Source organism: Patiria miniata, unplaced genomic scaffold (genome assembly GCF_015706575.1).
Source record: "Patiria miniata isolate m_02_andy unplaced genomic scaffold, ASM1570657v1 HiC_scaffold_16, whole genome shotgun sequence".
Lineage (NCBI taxonomy): Eukaryota > Metazoa > Echinodermata > Asteroidea > Valvatida > Asterinidae > Patiria > Patiria miniata.
In genome coordinates this window covers 15,662,995-15,677,987 of record NW_024037054.1, presented here as the reverse complement: position 1 = coordinate 15,677,987, position 14,993 = coordinate 15,662,995, and the positions used below count along the sequence as shown (strand labels likewise).

At 41.6% G+C, this 14,993-nt stretch overlaps 1 non-coding gene across 1 annotated transcript; it reads left to right on the top strand.

The window, feature by feature from the left end:
• Positions 1-5,218: 5,218 nt before the first annotated feature.
• On the top strand, positions 5,219-5,292 carry Trnal-aag. Its single transcript has one exon. It is a non-coding gene; the product is annotated as a tRNA-Leu (tRNA).
• Positions 5,293-14,993: the final 9,701 nt, after the last annotated feature.

Here is a 14,993-nt window from a genome sequence, read left to right as displayed (position 1 = left end):
ACTGTTCTTTGTTTGTCCCACTCTGTCCTTTCGTGGCCTTGCTGGTGCCCTTTGGAACTTGTCCGGTCCTTGTCTGTCTTGGTCGTGCTTTGGAGGTTCTCTTTCAAAGTCCCGACGGCCTGAATTCCTGTTCTCTCTGCGGTCTATCCTGCCCGTGAAACCGCTGGAGTTGCACTTCCTTGCGATGTGTCCGATGCGATGGCACCTGTTGCATTTAGTCTCTTTGAACCAACATTGGTCCGGATGATGCGAACTCCTTCCGCACCTGAAACATTGGCCAGATCCATTCTGTCCACCCCTGCGTGGCTTGAAGTTTTGGCGAACTGCGTTGACTGATGTCTTGCTTTTCACTGGGTTTGACATGTCGTCTCTCATACTCCGTGCCTCAGCGAAAGTCACCTCCCTTGATTGTGCAAAGTCCACTGCTTCCACAAATGTAAGTGCAGGTTTGTCTCTGGCTTTTTCCATGAGCTTGAGTGATGTGGACTCACTGCGCAGTCCGCTGATGAATCTGTCTCTCAAATTTTCGTCGAGCTTGTCGCCGTAGTTGCAATGGAGACTCAGATGTTTGAGGGCTACCACGTAATCTGCTATGCTTTCCGATGACATCTGGTCCCTCTTAATAAGCTTGCGTCTCTCCGCTACTATGATCGGTGGAGCCTTCAAATGCTTCCGCAGTATTTTTTTCAGTTCCCCGTACGATAAGGTGCTGGGTTTGCTTGGCGCCACGAGCTCCCGAACAACGTTGTAGTAGTGCGGCCCTATCGAGTGGAGAAACATTGCTGCCACCCGTGGGGTGCTTTGACTCGGGTCGAGCCCGTACGCCTGTAAGAAGAGCTCAAAACGTTCCACGTAACAGTCCCAATCTTCGTCTTTATCGTAGTGAGACGAAAAAGGGGGGAGAAAAGTGCTCCTTTCCATCGGCAATTGCGCATGGCTATCCTCATTCGCCATCTTCGTCGCCAATTTGTCGTGTATTTAACACGAAACGTGGGTGAAATGATGAACAATTGCGAGACGACTTGTTGTGGTGGAACGGTTCTGGCGGACAGTTTATTCAGTACGACTCAACGTCCGTATGTACAATGCATACAACTCATACACACAGTGCGTGCAAGCACGAGTTGACCTATGACCCTGTTACTACACAAGTATACACATTTGGGTATATGGAACGCCTTATCTAACAATAATACACTACAGTCCCCAGCCATAGGAAAGCACACATGTAAACAAAGCGTGACGTCATTAGGTCTCAGTACTATTTAAAGGTAATATTTCAACATTTGCTTTTGCTGTATATTTCGGAAGTGGATGGATTTGGGAGTCCGTATTTTATAGCAAATATTGTTACACTGACCTGTTTAAATTTTTGTGTTCATATATGCTGGAAAAACCAAGGAAAAATGTTCTTGTAATCTGGTTTCCTGACTCTACTTCAGACGAAACGGAGCAATTTATAGACGTCGGGGGATTGTCAAGACAGGGAACCAGACTAGTTGGTTTGCGCCCATTTACGGATGTGTTACCGATTGCAAACGAAATGTGGACTGACTAAATTTGGTACATTGGGGCAGTATTTGAAAAAAGGCAGTTTTTTGCCACTGATGGTCAGCCGACCATCGTTGGAAATTAATACAAAAATTGCAATTTTCTTGAAAATGACAGCACACAGGTGCATGACTTCAAAGGATACTTGAGACTATTATTCACTTACAGTCAAGTAAGGTATTTCATAACAAATTGTTACTTTTGTTTTGTTGATAATTGCAAATGTTATTACCTTTAAATCAATCGTAAGTCACTGTCACGTCACACCACTTTAAAATATTTCCTGGTCAGATCTGACACGGCGTTCGGAGTCTATTTGACTTTATGCTTTTCAGGGTCAAAAAGGCACCTTTTTGATGTCAAAATGACACTTGGCCCTTTCAATGTTCCCGGATAGTGTAATTCTGACCCGGTAAAGTGTGTTTTTGACCCAGAATAGTGTCGTTCTGACCCGGAAAAGTGTGATTTTGACCTGGAATAGTGTCATTTTGACCGGGAAAAGTGACATTTTGACCGGGAAAAGTGACATTTTGACCCTGAATAGTATCAAATAGGACCTGGATTCCAGGCTTAATCTGACCCGGGTCCCTTTTTTGTGTGTGTGTGTGTGTGGTTTTTTATATTTTTTTTTAGAGTAAAGTAACTAGGGAAGATCGTGACAAAGAATGCGTTGTTACAATTCACCCATGGGTGGTGACAATATTAAAACACCTCCAAGGTTGCCATTACTGTATCATGCACGAATCATGGGTTGATGTCAGGTCTGTTGAAATCCCCCTACCCAGAATTAAAAGGTTTAGACATCAGAAAAGCACACCGTTGCGGATATCGGATATACGGCGTGCTGCATTCTCTGCCCAGCGGTGTATATCCGATCTTCTCCCTAATTACCGCCCATCAATATTCCGAGCGGCAACTTCGATTTCGACCTCACGTCCGATATAGGCAAGCAGCCGCGTCTGTCACACGAATAATCCGCCGGTGTTGTTGTCAACTCTTCCCGAGGAACGATGACCAACGGAAAAGGTTAAAGGCGACACCGTTAGGAGAGAGACATCAGAAGATACCGTTCTCTTGTCTCTTTCGCCTCCGAGGAGAGAAGACACCGCTAGCTGCCCGACCTTCATCTAATTACCACCCATTGATTTCTACCGTAGCGGCTGGTTCAATGTTTTCTGTCTTACTTTCAAGCAACAGGACGCTACGTGAATCCTTCGACGGGTCGAATCAACCATACATGCATTGAAGAACGCGTGAGATACATAATGCTTACAAAGGGTTTCTTCAGAGGACCTTATGATTTACACAATCCTTGGGGATAAAAACAAGGTATTGGACGAACCATGTGTTCACAGGAATGGAGTACCCATCTCTCTTTCGAAGCATTGGGCCAGACTCTAGTCCATGAAATGCTGATGTGGGGGATCGCCAAAACTCCTCCACAGCGAGTCTGTTAATACCTTCCCAGCATTGAATAATGCCGGTACCTGGGTTGAGAGGAGTAATTGAGGTAAAGCGCCTCGCTCAAGGACACAACACGCATGGCCACGGCGGTGCTCCAACCCACAATCTCACGATCATTAATACTGTGCTCCAGCGCTAAACCACATGTGCCCTTGGGGGTATTTCCCTTCAATAGTTCCAAGCCTTTCATCGCTAGAGTTAAGAACTTTAAACAATTTCAAGGAAGAAACCTCAAACACAATGATTGCCTTTGACCATAATTATTGCTTCGTTAAAGTTAACCAAATGTTACACATGGTTCAGTGTTTGCAAAAACCTGACAGCGGAGCGTAAACCTGAACAGTCTGCCTAAGACGTCATCAATGTTGCGTTCATGCATACAGTTCATGTACGTGGAAGCCATGAAAGGAAATCTTTAAAAGGCCTCACAAACTTTGAAACAGAAAATTAAAGGCCGCAGGCAAAGGCGAAGAGGACACAAAGGTTCAATTTTATTAATTAAAGAGATCCATTAAAAAGAAGTCTAGTTTGTCGGGACTTCAAAAGATATCGGATCTGTCTGTCGCACCTCCAACTTCCTCATGCAGTCTTGCAGCCGTATTCGCTTACAGCCTCTCAAACGTTTCACCAGCCCCTTTTTATTAAGAGCACCGATGCTTGAACGTATAGTGTTGAAACGCTGTTCGGTCTGTATACTAAGTGTCATTTGTCTCTCATTTGGCAACTAGAGTCCTCGAAGATTTTTTAGGGAGCTCGCAAAATTGGTCCTCATTATATAGGTAGCGGCGTCGTGCGCCAGAGGGGATTGATATCATTACTCGTTTAATGAAGTACCGACATGAGACGAGACAATTTGGTGAGGCCAGCTTCAAATTGGCTCATGTGAGAAGTTAAGATGAAAGCTGCCCTTCCGGAGCTTGGAGGATGCAGCTGTGTTGTATTACGTCAAAGAAAACGGAAAAATAACAAGGTTGAAACATAATTGTGGTTTTGTATGACATTTGCCCCCCACAAGGCTCTATTTAAGGGCCACTGGGGGGGGGGGGGGGGCTGGTACCATAAAAAGGCCACAACTTCTTTTTATAAAAAGGGCAAGTTGTTCAGGAAAAAAGGGCAATTCTTAAAACAGGGCACTCTTTACAAATTATTGGGGGGGGGGGGTAATCCCGTTGAAAAAAGGGCATTTGAATGGAAAAAGGCAGTCTTTACAAAATATTGGGGGGGGGGGGAATACCCCCCTTACCCGCCCCGCCCCCCCCCCCCCCCCCGGCTGGGTACGCCTATGGCGTGGGAAGGAAATTGGAAGAATACTTCTTAGATTTTGCTTTGGGAACAATGACTGTATATGATGTGAGTGGATGAAGAAGCGTGTAGTGCCGCTAGTGCGCCCCAAGGAACGGTTAAGAGGAACAACCAGAGAAAGAACGCGTGTACAGACTCCATGTTAGTATCTGTGCAACAAGCACACGAGACGCAAAGGTGCTCTAACCTTGCATACTCTTTCAGGACCTGTGAACAAAAGAGGTCCACAGGATACAGGAACCGTGAACGCTTTGTGGACTGGCCCACGTCCACACTAGGTTCCCCCCTCCCCGTTTCTGGAAAACAGGTTTAGAGGCATTTTGGGTTAGGTTTATCCGTCGCAAAATGAAGAGGAACACTCAAGGAAATCATGATAACAAATTTGTGTTGAAAGAGTGTTCACAGTGGGTGTAAAATGACTTTTTCTCCGGTTTTTCTTAACTAAACCAATACAAAGGAATGTCCACAATAGGTATGTAAGGTAAGTATGTGGGTGTTTCCTGTGTCTTTCCTATAACGCACACAAGTATGTAAAAACACCTTCAATCGTGGAACCCCTATTGTCCCTATTTTGATTGTACTTCAACTTTTTAGGAAGACCTCCCATATATTTTGTACACGATCGTCAATCGTGGACCTTCTGGAATTATCGACCCTATTGTCCTTTATTGTTCAACGTCCCCTATTGAATGCAAAAACAAACCCACCCGTTTTCAGGTACAATTTAAATGCGTTGGATTTTCCTTCTTTTCCTCTTCAAACATGTTTTGTAATTAGTGGCCCTAGAATTTTTTTTCGAGTCGTTAAGCAATCAAAAGCTACTTTTGGTTGAACTTTGTCTTGCGAATCCACGGCCTAAAAATGTAAATTTAAATTGGAATTGGAAAGCCGCCAACATAGCGATAGGATAGCTCAGTTGGTAGAGCGCCGGAATAAGAAATCCGAAGGTCGCAGGTTCAAACCCTGCTCCAGTCAATTTCTTTGTTCAAAACAAATTAGAAACCTGTAATTATTATGTCTGGTTAAACGTTCACGCTCCCCCTACCTAAGCAAATCATTTTATTTACAATCATATCACAATGTGTAAGAAAGTGACTTTCGATGACATCTACATAAGTTATTGTGGAGGTCACCCGGGAGAAAGGCGATAACAGTGTTATGTAGCAATTATGAACGCGAGGTTTAAAACCGGCCAATGGCCTGCTTCTCCGATAATTAATGGGAGTAACCACCCACATGACGGGGTCTCAACCAATAGGAACGATTAAATCGGCCAAGGTAATGCATTGTCTTTAAAATAAATCCAGCATGGTACACTTTTATCAAAACATTAATGGGCCCATGTAATGTATGTTGTTTAATACAGTCCTTGTAAATGCAGTGTCCCATTTAACCTTATTTTCAATTTTCATTTTGCAAGGTTTAACGGCATTCAAGTTGGTGCCTTTTTTATGCTAATGCAAATTTGCATATTCATGAGCAAAAGTGTGATGTCATTTTTGGCAGAAAACTCCATGTTACAGCTATTTCAGCACAAAGATTTGGCAGAATTTTTTATTTGTTGCAGTCGTAAATTTTCTTTTCTTTGGTATTCGTTGTTGTTTCAGTACACGACAGTAGGCGAATGGGCAAACTTTTCTCACAAAATGTCATCAGTGAGCAACTTTTGGTTTCACAATTTGAACAGAAAACCCTCAAACTGAACAGTGTCTTCCTGAAAATGACATCACAGCAACAGCGCTTTTATTTGTCCGGAAAGGCATGGATTTTTTAAAAACGTTTAAAGAGGTGCACTTTTCAATAACATTAACCAAAAAAAGGGATGTCAAGTTGTTTTTATACATTTAAGAGGAGTAGAAAGTTACACAAAATATGTTTCCAAGTAAAATTCATGCCAGGGGCCCTTTAAAATTAACGGATGTAATGGGAAATCAAAAGACCAAAATCGATCTCAAAGCGCTCACAATTAAATGAGTTTATGCTGTCCACATTCAGCTACATTATGAACATGCACCTGTCTAGACAGCCTCTCATTTCCAGAGAGCAGTTGAATTCATCACAAAGGCTTTTAACATCAATGAAACCCATTCGCTTAGTGCTGGCTTGGTGACGACTATTAGGGACGTGTCAATCATCCCCATACGCTCTCGCTTGGATTTGCAGACATTTTGTACCGAATCACAGCGCAGCATGTTGTCTCAGAGAAAGGGTAAAGACAAAATGTAGATAATCAGAACGAGCCGTTTTACTGTCGACTTGCGACCCAGTTGAACGCCCTGAAGTAATCGTCTAGGGATGAATGTTCCATTTTCATCAGGCGCGAGTTAAAGGCACATAATGAACATTTGATTTATCCCAAAAGCAGCCTACCAAATTATCAAAAAGCTTACTAAGTTAGATTTAAGATCGTACTGGTAGTTCACACGCCGTGAAATTATTACATCTGGCTTGCTGTCGTTTAGAAGCATTCAACAATGTAGGTGATTTCCCAAAGATCAGTCAATTGACTGATTTTTGGCGGAAAAAAAGACTTACATGTTATCGTGTTTCGTGATTAAAGGGTTGTGCATGGTTTTTCACTGTTTTTTCGTAAAAGGTGTAATATCCACTGAGCTGTAATTTCAAATAGGTTTTGAACATTCTTCTTTGGATTTTGAATGGTGTTATTATTGGAAACGAACAAAATGCATGAAAAGCAAATGATGCCATATTATGCCTTTTTAAAATCAAGCACTTTCAGAATCGTTGATGTCGCATGCCAAATATTTGTCTCTGGTGAATAAATCAGAATAACAGTGGCGTTTCCAGGATTTTCCGAAGGGGATGGCTGGGGTTTTGAATTCCAAGATCTATCAAGAGTGGAGGTGGATGATGTATTGCAGTCAACGCAGAGAGCGGCCAAAGAAGGAAAGCAACGAAGCAACATTTGCAATATTGAGTGATGACGTTATTCAGGAAACTTGAGTATCAATGCGGGTTTTTTTCCATTCTGTAAATAACTAACATCGGTTAGTCGGGAGGGAGGCGGGGAAGGGGAGGTTAGCCGCCCGAACCCTCTCCAATCTGTTGTGGTGTTGTTGATCGGAGTAACAGCCTACCTGAGAGGTATTGTGGCATACGGTGGTCATGCTTAAAAACTGTCCTAAATATTTGAAATGTTCAATGACTAGGCAATGGGGTTTTATAATTTATCCTTTATAGCGAGTTGACCTTTCACTGGATGTAAACCGTTCTACCATTGTTTTTCGGTTTGGTTAATGCCATACTGCTTCACTGATTGTAAAGCCCCAGTCGCCCGTTCACGGTTGAAGCTACGAATATCCACGGTTTACCAAGAATCAATCAATCACGATAAACCGTCGAGATTCGTGGAGAAATCGACTTTCTAAGAATGCACTACGGTTTCAGGACGGATGGCCACGACTGTCCTAAGGTTTCTCTACGAATACACCACTGTTTGTCGAGAATATAGACGGTTTGTTGAAGAATATCCACGGTGTGTCCTTTCTCTATGGTATTACTAAGAATAATGAAGTTAACGCCACCGCCACGGTTGTTTGCGATTGGGCCACGTTTGACCACGGTTCTCCTACGGTAGATGCTAATGGTCACTACCTGTGAATGTGCCGTGTGTGGTTATCACAATCGTGCCGACACAGCACTGCATGGGTTTTGGCTCTACGTTTTTCTCACAGTTTTTGCCATCCATCAGCTTTGAAGGCTTGTTGTTTATATAGTACTACATTTGTACCTACTGCGCGCGGCTCTATACGATCTTTGCCTAGTACTACAGGGTGTCCCAATAAACAGTGTGCATGAAGATATCGCTGATTTTCGCAAACGTTGGTCAGACTAGCTAAGGCCCAAAAAAAAATTTCTCCGGTTTCTGGTATGCGCGTGCGTCGCCGTAGCCATACGCGTCGGCAAAATGAAAAAGTTTTTTTTTCAATGAAAGATGATGTCTCAAAACCGCCAAACTCACTGGTTTGACTGGAATTCTGCTGCTGCGCAATTTTAACGTGTTTTTAGATTGGGTTATGGTCGAGAATAAGCTTTATGTGGCCTCTCTGGACTCCCATATATTTGCACTAAGTTTAGTCGGGCACCATTTGCAGTCATCAGCCGACATTTGAAGCAAAAAAGTCGGGTAAAAAAAAAAAAAGCCGCGTCGCCGCACCACTTTTTGGACAAGCTCCATACCAGAACCCGGAGACTTTTTTTTTGGCCTAATCAAATCTTATAGCATTTTCAAGCCTATGTTCTTGTTTATAATTAGTGAACAAATCAAGAAAATCCACCGATGTAAACCATAGATATCTTTGATTGGGTAAGGCTATGTATTTTTAGACTTGCACAATGCAACTTCCACACTTAGTATTTGCTTGTATATACTTTGACATTCGAGTACGAGTACTCATGTGTAAAAGTACTCGAGTAGCACTCGAGTACGACTACCGAGTATGAGCACTACAACACTGGTAAGTGACAGCCCTAACAGCACGAAGGCACTTATGTTCTAACTTCCGGCCTTCACTTTTGATAACTATAAGATCGATTAACGAAATAGGGCCTACACATCCTCTTCCATCAAGAGAAACACTGTCGGTGAATGAACAGTTACTCAGGAAATCCGAAGTGCAAAGATCGTGCGTGTGTCAGCGTACCACTAAATCATTTTCATACACTATACTAAAAAGCAGGTCCCGAGGCTTGGAAGTATGGGGTCACTTGCGTGAACAAGACAAAATAGACAAACACAACTCCGACCCCATTTCAATGAATTACATGCAGTGTCAATTTCAGGCCCCATGATCGAGTGTTCCTTGACAATTAGATTAATGTTCAACCGATTGCCAGCCTTGTGCGCCAGTTTATGTAAGAAATCATCCAAATGTCATTACAAAAAAACCGTGTCGAAAAAGCCATGAGCGAAAATAGGTTGCCAACTCTTGAGTGCTTGAGTGTAGAATGCAGATTCTTATATTGTGGTGTGCCGTGGCATAACAATCTTGAAGCTAACTTGCCATTGCACAACGTGCAACGTGTAAAGGAACAAATGATCATTAGTTTTATGTACGGTGCATAACAAATAACCTGTAGAAGTGCTATATCAGTGGCTACTAAAAAACATTTTGAGAAAACAGAGGAAACATAATTATGCACAATTTTGTGGAGTCTCGTGACTGGATTCCGCTGTGTAAAAAATATACGTGCATGCCCGCCGTTATACTTTTCCAACCACCATGATCAATGATTGTTTTCTTCCAAACGATACCGTTTCAGGCGTAATAATTTCACATGGTATTTGGAACCAGTCCTATCTTCACTTTGAGCAAGGATTTTCTCGTTTAATGGCTAGGTACGTTTCCAGGTAAATAACCAATGTTCCTACGTGCCCAGCTAATGCGGCGTCGTAAAACGTGCAACATTAAAAATTTAAACAGAGACAAAGATTGGTCGATTGCAGCCGTCGACAGCGTTGACTAGCAACGCAAGGGGCCATTTTTCGCTGAATTACGACAAACAGCCGTGTGTGCGATGTTTGGTTGATGAGCTCAGTGTCCTAGCTATATAGCTCTATGTTGTGGTGATAAAAATCACAGTTCTTTGACCTCATTTGAGCGTAACAGCACTGATATCGGGAATACGTCATTACGAGTACCGATGAAAAGATTAGACCGAGGTTAAGTTTGTTTTTATTTTTAAAGCACCGTATATCAGGTACATCGTGGTGGTTTTTTTTTTTTTTTTTTTTGCTTGATGAAAACGTGCTGCATGTCTGATCAATCCTGAACCCGATAGCTAGCCCAGTGACCTTTGCATCAACAGATAAAACAATAAATTACTATTTATACACGCCGACCACGTCGGTGCTGTCAAAATATACCCCATAAACATCTTTATTATGCATGCACATTGTAAATACACCGACATGCATTTGAATAGGCATCTGAATAAGGGCTACTGCAAAGAATGGAGGAAGACATGTTGGATTCCCTACCCAAGTTCATGTTTGTGTTTTCCATTGGGTTTGGTGCTATTAATTCATCCTCCATGTTAGAAGCAACCGGGATGTGGACCTTCGCATGCCGGGGTGGGCTCATTTTTTCCCTAGCTAAAAAGGAATGAATACACTAATCCTCCCTCCGGAGGCCCGTTTGCATTTCGTCATTGTCATACTCTAATCGTTAAGAATTCATTGGAGGAAGAAAACAAATTATGAAGAAGGTCGCCAAACAAAAGACTGAATGGAAATCTTGCATTCAAACTGCTTCCCAAACTCGGAAAACCGTCATTAACAAAAATAATTGGGTAATCCCCGTACACGTTGTGCAATGAGAGTGGCTTTGAACATCACGTATTTTAAACCACGGAAATTTATACACCTTATTAGTATAACCCTAAATCCCTGGGCATTTTCGCTAGGATATAACCTTAATCCTGCAAAGCCTTGAACTGCCTCCATGTAAAAACTGCACACAGCCTCAATCCTCCAAAATATTTCTTGAATGTGGGCCTTGGAGGGATGACCACTGCCTCAATCCTGCAAAATCCTCCGGCAATCACTGTCAATAATGCACAGCCAGTGACATCCTGGAGCAGTGCGGATGATTTTAAGTATAATGCCTTAATGTATGCACGGCTGAGCGCAAACAACACAAGGTCCGGCCTAAGACCCCGAAACAGTGCATCCTCCAAAATCGGCCACACATTTTTGCCATGTAGCCTCAATCCTTCAAAATCCTCCATTTTGCAAAGAGGATTTGGGAAGGTTAGGGTTAACGAAAGTAGAAACAAGATATAGTTGTTTTTTAAGTAGGAAGTTGCGGGTTCAGTTCCCATCCAAGTAAGCTTTGTCATTTTTTTCTCACCAGTTCTCGGATACCCTGAGGTAGGAGTGCTTATGAAATTACATTGATGAAGGACAGGAACCAATATTAAGTTACACCTTACCATATCTCTCTACGCATATCCCCATCATACGAGATACGTAAGGTAGTTGATGTCGATATTATATACACGAACAATCGTGTACATGCACAACAAAGGCACATTATGTAAAGCACATCAACATGAAGTACAAATGAAGAAAATGTTTCAAACTTCACACTTAAAAACCACAGACTAAGAACGTGAGGAAATGGTACAATTCCATACCACTTTGGAGACCCCTCTTTGTAATACAACATTTTGAAGAGTTTATCTGCATACCGTTAAAACAATGAGAAGGTTGCAAGGTATGAACAATTATGGAACATGATCACAGTTTATAACAGCTTTTTCTAACATTCAGTTTTCACTTAATTGTATTCATAAATTGTGTTAAATAATACAACAGCCGTCGAAACTGACGTTGGGCAACCAAGCGAGGCAGGGATTTATTTCAAAAGGTGACGAAATGGCGTTCATAGCGTTTTGGAAACAAACTCTTCAGTTGTGATGAACTTTTCACGATATGACACGCAAGCACTGTGGCGGAAATACGATTCGGAGAAAAACGTTTAGAAAGGTTTGATATCACGCATTTTCTCAATCCGTGTAACTCGTGGGGTTATAGAATCATTTAAATTAAACGCAATCTTGATTTTAACATATGCTTTGTAAATTAGCAAATACGACGTTTTTTTTAGTTCGTGAAAATAATAATAACGACTCCAGACTTGCGTGACAGTTCGTGAAAATCCGTGGTGTCAGTGACGATTTATGTCACGCACAATATCAATTTAACTCAAAATTTTAAAAACTAGCTATTAGCTATTCGGAATAAAGCCATCTGCGTGAATTGCCTTTGGCAAGCTCGCTAATGAGGACTTCAACAGAAGCGACCTCGACAAAATAGCTTCCTAAACGCCTACGACAGTCTTCCTACCTCAGGGAAGACGAAACAATGAGCTAATAGTATCGAGCAAGGGGAAATTTCTTTCCAGGAAGGAACGATCTAAAAATATAGCTAGAATTGAAGGCGTGGACCCAATATTTTTTTTTAATTGGTTGTTTTTGTTGCTCCATGTTTCCATGCAGATCGGGTAATAGTATCAGAATGAAGTTCGATCACATTGCCAACATTTGCATTTGCAAACATCAAAAAACAAAGCTACCAAATTATCACGAAACACCTTACTGGACTGTTAGTGAATGACAGTCTTAAGCATTCTTTAAAATCATGGCACCTGGTGTGCCGACATCCTCAAGATAACTGGTATTTCTATATCAATTTCCGACAATGGTCGGCCGACCAGCGTTGGAAAAAAACTGGCTTTTTATCAAAGACTGCTCCCACTTTATTATACTTAGTTAGTCCGCATTTTCTTTGCAATTGATTACACACCTGTGAACAGAACTAGACTGATTCCCTGACCTTACAATTCCCCGACGTCTATAAATTGCTCCGTTTCATCTTAAGTGAGGTCGGGGAACCAGACTACAAGAAAATGATTGTTTTTCTTGTTTTTTCCAGCTTCTACGAACCCAAAAACGTTCAACAAGTCAATGTAATAACATTTGCTATCAAATAATAACCTCCAAAATCCATCCATTTCTGAAAATTACGGCAAATAGAATCACTTGAAATCATCCCAAAAGAAACCTACCGAATTATTATCAAAAAGCTTGCTTGGATTGAAGATCGTACTTATACTAATAGTACCCCGTGAAATGATCCCGTGTAGCTTGCTGTTATTTAGAGGAAATCAAGAAACGTAGGTGATTTCCAACGATCAGTCGATAGACTGATCCTGTGAAAATAAAGTGTGTTGTCGACGAAATTGCGTTTCGTTATCAAAAGGTTATACGTGGCTTTTTATTGTTTTGTCAAAAAAAGTGTAAATATACAGAGAGATAAAACTTCAACAGATACAGGTTTTATACATTCCTCTTTGGATTTCGAGTGGCGTTGTTATTGGAAACGAACAAATGCATGAAAAGCAAATAATCCCATGTGCATTCACGTAATTGCTTCGTCCTCCACATGCCTGCCGTAAACTGAAACGCAAACATGTAAGGTTTCTGTGGGAATTCCGAAGGCAACGGAAACCACTCGATTCCAACAATCGCCCCTTCAATTGCAGGCCTAATCCTGCAGCGTGAACAATGAAAAGACACCCAGGGTGCACAGGTAATTCTCTAAACACCTTGTGTTATTTCAAGAACCCCCAAAGCAAAAGATGAATAGAGCGCCGACCGTGAAGTGACCAACAAGAGCGAGCTATGATTCGGGGTGGGACGACTTGCCGCCGGCAGAAAATAGTAATTGGCCGGGCCGCAACGCTAGCGCTATGTTAGTCAGCGTAGTGGTCAGCGTGTAGTGGATTATGGTCGGAATCGTGGCCGACTCGTCCCGATGCAACAAACTTGGCAGATAGATTCTACTATCCTTAGAGAATATATTAATAGAACGGGTGACATCTGAAATTCTTTTGGGAAGGGTGGCTAGTTTGCATCAATCGTTAATAGCCGCCATGTATAACATATTTATTCCCATATTTTGGTATATTTTAAACTCAATTTTGAAAAGTTGGGCATTCCCCTATCCTTACTTAAATAACGTTTTCTAAAGCATACAAGTGACTGGATGATTATGAGGACATTTGAAAGATGACCACCATTATACATTTGTGCACTTCAGTTGCGCGCATTTACCTTTTATCAACAAGTAGCAGTCTTGCCAAACGTCAGTACTGATGAGCTTTAAATTCAGCAAGTTACTTACTGGCACAGTTACCCGAATAAAAGTATATGGAAAATCGTGTGCGCAATGATAACAAGTAATATTTAGCCCAGAAAATGGGAAGAAGGAGGTGTCTGTAAAAAGGGCTAACAAATTAGGCGAAGGGTTGCCTAACGTCGGGGACTTAAACAAGTTCAAAGAAATCCCCCCAAAATAAGAAATTATTGTTTTAGTTAATAATATTTCTACCTCAAAAGGTTTTCTTAGAGGTAAATTTGGGGACTTCCTTGAACATGTCAAAATGGTTAAGTACAATGTTTTAAAGCAAAAAAGTGAAGAAAAAAAAATCAAACTCGACAAAATGGTAATTTTTGACATATGTGGCTGCTCGCATAAACGGTGACGAACTGACCCACTATATGTCCACCACTAGCAGTAATTAGCTGCACGCATCCCTTGTATTTTGTTGTTCTTCAAATGGAAGCCGTAAATTGGCATTTAGCATAATGGTTATCATGACTTGCTTCCGTCGGTTTAGTACAGGGTATCCTCAATCCATTTAGTCTTTACTATTTACTGAGTGACGTAAGTCAAAGAATAATTTTTAACCAAATTGAAAGGGAACTGAAAAATTCTGTCGGGGGGGGGGTGAAGGAAAAGTTCAAAATGACTTTCACTAGCACTTTTTAACGATTGTCTAACTAAAATCCATAAAACTGACTCAGACTGTGAAATCGGGCAAAAAAACCCCCAAACAAGCTCAAAATATATAGAAACGCGAAAATTTGGGCAACAAATGAACAGGAATTCCTGTTTAAACAGGAAGATTCTCATGCCTGAGTAATCGACATTTTAAACCACAAACTACTTGCCCGGTCAATAGTCCCTTTATCGAAGCGAACTTCTTTCAAGGAATTATCGTGAGGCCAGCACATTTGTTACAACTAATGGACATCGATGAATAATTTGCAAAATCAGGGTCGTAAAATGTATTGAGAGTAAGAACCGT